The sequence below is a fragment of the Anguilla anguilla genome, chromosome 3 (assembly GCF_013347855.1).
Source record: "Anguilla anguilla isolate fAngAng1 chromosome 3, fAngAng1.pri, whole genome shotgun sequence".
NCBI lineage: Eukaryota > Metazoa > Chordata > Actinopteri > Anguilliformes > Anguillidae > Anguilla > Anguilla anguilla.
In genome coordinates, this window is record NC_049203.1 from 7,545,374 (window position 1) to 7,552,994 (window position 7,621).

The following is a 7,621-nucleotide window of genomic DNA, read 5'->3' on the forward strand; positions in this document are numbered from 1 at the left end:
GGACGGATACCCTGACCTCTGCCAGGGAAAGTTCTCCCGCATTCACTGGTCCGTTACCTCTCTCTTGGATGCCCTCTGCTTGCTGTATGCAGGAAAGCATTGAAACCGCACCGGCTAAAACAAAAATTGTTTGTAGTTTTCCACAGCATCAATGCTGTTTTTACAGTGCAATTTTGGTCATAAATTTTACGATTAAAAAAAAAGTTTAACTCAAACGGTGTTGTAGTTCTGTTCAGTTTTTTGATTGGCTGAATGTCGTCTGGAGAGAACGCCTCCTGATGATTGGCCGGGAGTTTTCCTCCAGCCATCCATCCGTGCCCACACCCCCCCCCCCCCCCCCTCACCCCCCCCCCCCCCACCCCCCCCACCCCGGTGTTATTTTTCATCTCCGAGGGAGACGAAGGCTCTGAACGACGCCCACAATGGCCGCGCCTGTTCTCCTCCGCGCCGAGACGCTAGAGCCCAGCTTCCGGCCGAGAGGGGGGGCGCTCTGGTGTCCTCTACCCCCCTCCTCCCTCCTTTACTTACCCCCCCCCCCCCAGTCCACACGCACACACAACGTGCACCCCCCCCCCCCCCCGGCCGCCCCCCCCCCCTACACACACAGCGGCGGTGGCCTCAGGATCCTCTGATGGGAGATAAAAGGAGTCTGTTGTGAGCAGGAGAGAGAGAGACGGCTCTGTTTCCTCACTCGTGCGAGGGGGAAGAGAGAGAGAGAGAGAGGGGGACAGAAAAAGAGAGAAAGAGGGATAGAGAGAGGGACAGAGACAGAAGGAGAGAGCGAGGGAGTGCGGGAGAGAGACGAAGAGAAAGAAGGAGAGAGGAAGAGAAAGAGGGAGAGAGGGAGACAAAAAGAGAGAAAGAAAGGGAGACGGAAAGAAGAGAGAGAGGGACAGAGAGAGAGAAGGACAGAGACAGAAAGAGAGAGCGAGGGAGTGGGAGAGAGCCAGAGAGAAAGAGGGAGACAGAAAGACAGAGAGAAGGGGACAGAGTGTGAAAGAGAGAGAGAGAGAGAGAGAGGCGGTGGCTTGTGCGGGAGGCGGACCCCCTCAGTCCCAGTGACCCTGGGAGAGGCGGTGTGGTGTGCGGGGGGGGGGGGGGGGGGCGTCATGTGACACGGACGTGGTGCGAGCGCCGCACTGCCCCGGGGCGGAACGGGCCTGCTGTTCCTCTCCTACATGATTAATCTGACTGAGGGCAGCGGGCTGGGGGCGAGGGGACTGCGGCAGAGCGTGCGCATTAACCCCCTCCTCGCCGGGGCGGACGCGTTCACGGCCCCGCGCCTCGCTGCCCCCACGCACCCCCCCCGATCCTTACCCCCCCCCTCACCCGGCCCCAGTACCCACCCAACTTTAACACTCTCACGGAAATGCTAGACAGCTCTACAGAACCACAGACAGCTCTGGAGATGCTGACCAGCTTATACAGACAGACAGGAAGACTGAAAGAAAAAGCATGACAGACAGACAGACAGACAGAAAGGTCTACGTGTTCATATTAATCCTAAGCCCCTCTTTAGTGTTTTGTAATCAAAGTGGACCACATCGCCACTGAAGCTGACAACTGGAATAGTCAGGGTTAAATAAATCTAATATACAATGATAAGAGTTTAGGAGAATATCCGGGCTTCGATTGGTCAACTAATTACTTAATTGGAATTCCCATATTTGCTTACCGATACATCTCCTCTGTCTGTTCTGGGACATATTCAATTTTGTAGTTATCATTTTACTTCAGCTTCCCGCAAGAATTAGGACACATCAAGGGGCACGAGTCTCAAAAAGTTTTTCAAAATTTAGGCACGCCAGAGATGGAGACAGTCCAACCCACCTTGAGACAAACCGAACAGAAGGGGTCCATTGCACCTTGTTATTTTACCTTGTGTTTTTTCCCCAACCATGAGTGCGTCGGATCAGGTGCCGGATTGTTGTTCTGGTCGGAGGGCGGGGACGGGGGCGTGCGCGTGTTCATTGGCATTGGAGGAGGGGTTGGTAAGTCTCCGACGTCAGGCAGGTAGAGGGTTAACATCTCCCAAACCCGCTCCACATTAACTGGAAAGGAATGAAGTGTCAAGCGTGTTCTCACCGCAGCGAGACGGTCGAAACTCTGCTCCCCCACCCCCCTCCCCCCCCTCCGGCAACCTCCCCCAGCCGTGACCAAATTATTTTCTAGCCTCCCGAGATTCGCCTCGCCAGACAAAATCTGCAGCCTGGCCCTGATTCACCGCGCAAACACGCGGCTGCCTCCTCCTCTCGAGCCCCCCTGTGCGCTGCGCTCCACCTTCAGAACCTCCGGCCTGTTTGCACAGCTACAGCAGGACCGCGCCGTTTCTGGCAGCGCCGCCGACCGGCCCTTCTCCGCGCTTGGCTCTGCCGGGTCCCCTCAGAAGGGATTTATCTCGGCCCTTCCTTTGCCATTCCTCTTTTAAAATTTTTTAAAAAATTTTTTTATTAAACGCGAGCGGAAAATCGCGAGTTTCTTTCTCCTCCAGAAACAGCGCCAGTGAACAAGGGAGGGAGAGAGAGAGAGCAAGAAAGCGAGAGAGAGAGAGAGAGAGAGAGAGAGAGACAGAGAGAGAGAGAGAGCAGAGGAAGTGCAAGAGAGAAGACGCTTGCGTTTGAGAAGAGAGATAAGGAGAGAGGGAGAAGGAAAAAAAGGGAAAAAAAAGGATGGAAAGAAACCTCACCACTAGCAGGCCCGGCAGCTCTGCCGAACTGCTTTAAAAAAAAAAAAAAAATCTGTTTTATTTATAGTGCGCTGTATCCATGGCAACCCGGAGAGGTCAGGAAAGCTAAGCCTGCGTTTCACCCTGCTCGGGGATTAGGATTTCACAGAGGTTCCTCCAACGTGCGGAAGGTGGGCTGGCTGCTCGGCACAGAGCCTTGCCCAGTGGGAGGCTTCAGCCCCTGGAGCGAGGCGATCGGAGAGAGAGAGAGAGAGAGCGAGAGAGGGAGAGAGAGAGAGAGAGAGAGAGAGAGGGAGGGAGGGATAGAGAGAAACGGACAAAGAGAATGAGAGGGAGTGGGAGAGAGGAACAGAGAGAGGGAGTGGGGGAGAGAGGAGGATAGAGAGAGAGAGGGAGTGAGAGAAAGAGGGAGCGAGAGAGAGAGAGGGAGAGGGAGAGAGAGAATGCATGGTTCTAGGACTACCCTGGAAATGCAGAGGAGAGCTGGGGAGGGGGGGTATCTTTAATGAAGTGCCCCTCCTCTCACAGGCTTTGTGTTATCCTGTGATGTCATCACCAAGAGCCAATCAACTGGATGAAAAACGCACACAGTGCAACATGCTTAGAAGGCCAAACGGGGTCATGAGAAAAAAATACTCCATTTTTCATATTCAGTCAAAAAAAGTGTGTCACGCTGTCTCCAGCCGGTTCCCGCCTTCGTAGGTGCACCCGAAACCCGAAACCGGCCATCTTGTTTTCCGTGTTTCTCCTTTCTGATCTTCACCGCACCCACGATCCACCTGGGTACCTCTGCCCGCCTCCTCTCCCCTCGTCTCAAGGACAAGGAAAACTCGGGAAAAACTCGGGCAGACGTGTGCTGAACGCGGACGTGAATCGCACAGAACCAGTGCACTGTGGGAGATTATATATTTTTTTGGTTGGGGGGGGGGGGGGAGAGGACGGCAGTATTGTGGGGGCGAGGCGGAGGGGGAGAGGAGAGGCTCCGAACGCGGCGGTCTGGGGCCAGCTGGAGCGGCGCGGGGGAGGAGCGAGGCGAGGCTTGGCAGCGCCGAGCCGCGGCGCGAGAGCCACGGATTCCAGCCGCAGGGCAGAGCCAGTGTTGCTGGGATACGGGAGGTGCTGCTGGGAATTTGGGGTGCCACCAGCTGTCTCAAAGCCAGTGAGTTCTCTCTCTCCCCCCCGCCCTCCCCTAGCTACCCCGGCACCAGGATGTTGAGCCCCTGACCTTATGAACCAAACTGGACACGCGCTTTAGGGAGACAATCCATTTACACACGGGCTACATGGTCTAGAACGGTCACGCGGAACCCAACTGAGCACCAGCTCAGCTCCAGGGTGTTCGGTGCAGTGTTGAGCTCTCAACCCAGTGAGTGTGTTCACTACCATAGTGAACACATATTCCAGTAAGTGGGCTCTTGTACTGCAAGAAACCCTGCTCCAATAATAGCACAGAGCCATTAAAAAAAAAAAAACAAACAAACAGTTTCCAACATTTTCAGACAGTGGCATACTCGTTGTGTACGCAAATATGTCCTTGTGTCAGCTACTATTTTTGGGCTATGGTCTGTAGTGTTATGGAAGTTACTTTTTGTCTTCACATGATCACTGTTGCCCAGAGAATGTTGGTGTTTCTGGATCACTCACTGGTAAGAAATAGTTTGGGGGATCGTGTCAGGACAGGGTGGGTATTGAAAGGAAACTGAATGGTTTTTTGGAAAATTACATTACATTACAGCAGATGCTTTCATCCAGAGCGACTTACATAGTTTTTTGCATTTTTACATAGTATCCATTTATACAGCTGGATATATGCTGAAGCAAATCAGTTGAAGTTCCTTGTTCAAGAGTGCAACAGCAGTATTCTATCTGGGAATTGAACCCGCAATCTTTAGGTTACAAATTCCAGATCCTTAACCGTTATACTACACAGTCAGAAATGTGGTTGAAGTTGCTGATATGGGACGTCCCTTCTGGAACTGGAATATACAACATATTGTGCATATGTGGACTTCTTGGAAAATATAATGAATATATTTCGCACCAGTGAAATATATTACAATATCTTAAGGCAGCAATAATTTATATACAGTGTAATCCATTATTATTTGGGCAGTGATGCAATTTCTGTTGTTTTAGCTCTGTACTCCACTGAATTTAAAATGAAACAATGAATATGAGGGTCAAATGCAGACTGTCAGTTTTAATTTGAGAGTATTTGAGAGTACATCCATATCAGGGGATCCTTATTGAAATTACAGCCATTTTATTCATGCCCCCCCCCCCCAAAAAAAATAAAATAAAATAATATATATATATATATATATATATATATATATATATATATATACTGAATATTGTCACTGTCTTGCTAATATATTGAGCAGTTTTAGATAAAATATTTAGTTCAATATACAATATATTTTCTAATATATTTCTTTACAATTTGGGGAGTTACAAGGAGATGCTGTGTCCTGGTTGGTCCTGTTCGAACAAGTTGCATTGCTTGGATACTGTTTCCATTGGATGGCAGTTGGTGTTGCTAGTGCTGAGGAGACAGTTAATCAGATAAGAATATTTTTTATCCTCATAAGCCCCGAGACAACCCAGCCGAGCAGTGAAGGAGTTTCCAAGGTCGTGTGAGAAAGTCACCAAAAGACCGAACACACCCCCCCCAGGGACTGCTGGGGTGTCATAACGTGCACCCCTCCGTCAAGGGCGTGAATGAATAAAATATTTGGGTACTTTCCAAGGGTTTTCCAAAATCTCTGTTCAAAGTATAATTTAAGTTTTACATTTAATGTGACGCAGAAGTATTCTCTAGCGCGCTGTTTCATAAGAAGCTGCGTTTCTGCAGCGTCCCTCTGAGCGAGCGAAACATGGCCGCCGTCGGGACCTTAAAATTTAAACTGTGGAAAAAAAAAACGAGTGGGGGGAAGAAAAAGCAGGAAACTTGATTAGTTTCTGGTGGCGGCGCACACTAGGAGCGGGAATCTGAAACGCTCTTGCCCAAAAGCAGCCCCCGGCCAATTCAATAAAGACCAGCCCCTCATTTACGGGGGACACCGCAGGAACAAATTAAACTGCGTCTGGGGAACAATGGCTCCTCACAGCTCGGCTGTCCCGCAGCAGCAGCAGCAGCAGCACACAGGACTCTCCCACTCACTGCTTTAACTATTAAACTGTCTAATGGCACACACACTCACTCACACACACACACACACACACACACACACTCACTCACACACACACACACACACACTCACACACACACTCACACACTCACTCACACACACACACGCACACACACACACACCGCGGGCATACACAGACACACGCATGCACACACAGACACACACACACACACACACACTACACGTACACACACTACACACACACCACGGGCATACACACACACACACCACAGGCATACACACACACACACGCATGCACACACACTCACTCACACACACACACACACACACACACACACCACGGGCATACACACACACACACGGGCATACACACACACACGCATGCACACACAGACACACACACACACACACTACACGTACACACACTACACACACACATTGCGGGCATGCACATGCACACACACACTGCGGGCATACACAGACACACGCACGCATACACAGACACACACACACACACACACACACACACCGCCGACACACATACACACGCTACATGCACACACATACTGCAGGCACACACACACAGGCACACAGTACAAGTACATGCACACACATATACCCTACACACACACACACGCACACACACACACACATGCACCACGGGCACACAGACATACAAACACACCACACTCATACACACACACCACGGGCATACACACACATACGCACATACACACACACATACACTACAAACACACAAATACACACAAACAAACACAAATACACACTCATCCACACTACACATACAAACATACACACACCACACGCATACACACACACTGCACACACTTCACACACACAGACACACACTCTACACACAGAAACATAAACACACACTACACACACAAACATACACAGAAACATGCACACACACTCGACCCACACAAACACAGCACACACACGCACACATACCCAGTGAAAAAAAGGAGGTAACTCGAATAGTTGGTGGTGGTACAGACTAGGAGCACACACACACACACACACACAGAGTATCACATCCACCACTGCACTAGATGTAGACTTTGGGCCTGGTCTGCTTCTCACAGAGGATGAGCTGTTGGGGTCGGCCGGCAGCTCTCCAGGATCCGGCCTGAAAACCCCCCTGGAAGATCCCGCCCTCATTCTCATGGCCCAAAGAGACGGTCCCGCCCCGCGTCCCCAGCGAGTTCACTGTCCCGGAAGGCAGTGATGACCGTGACCCAAGAGGAAACACATGCGGATCCAGAGGCCAAGGCCAAGGCCAGGGCAGGCAGGGGGCGTGGCTATGGACGGTGGTCATGCGGAGCTACGTGGCAGTTGCACCGGGCAGAGAGAGTCCTCCAACCTTCATCTACCAGAAGGGACAGACGCACAAAAGCCCTCTGTGCATCCCAGTAATTGGATCCACACCTGGTGCTTCAAGTCCTCAACTCCTGTCCCAATCAACACCCTCTGTACCCCAGCACCGTGCCCCCCTGACAACCCCCCCCCCCACCCACCCATCCAAATGGACTCACTACTCCACCACACTCTCGTACCCATAGTCATGGGCATGGGCGTCTCAGAATAAAGGCAGGTGCCTCGCTGCCCAAAAAGTCAGCTCACTTCAAAGGCAGCGCCCTAACAAGCACTTTGGTTAGGGACGCACTTTTTAAGGCAGGATGACATCGCAGAAAAGTAACGCGATTGTCAGCTGGCTAGTTCATGGAAAGCTCACAGGGGCTCAAAAACATTACCTGCATCA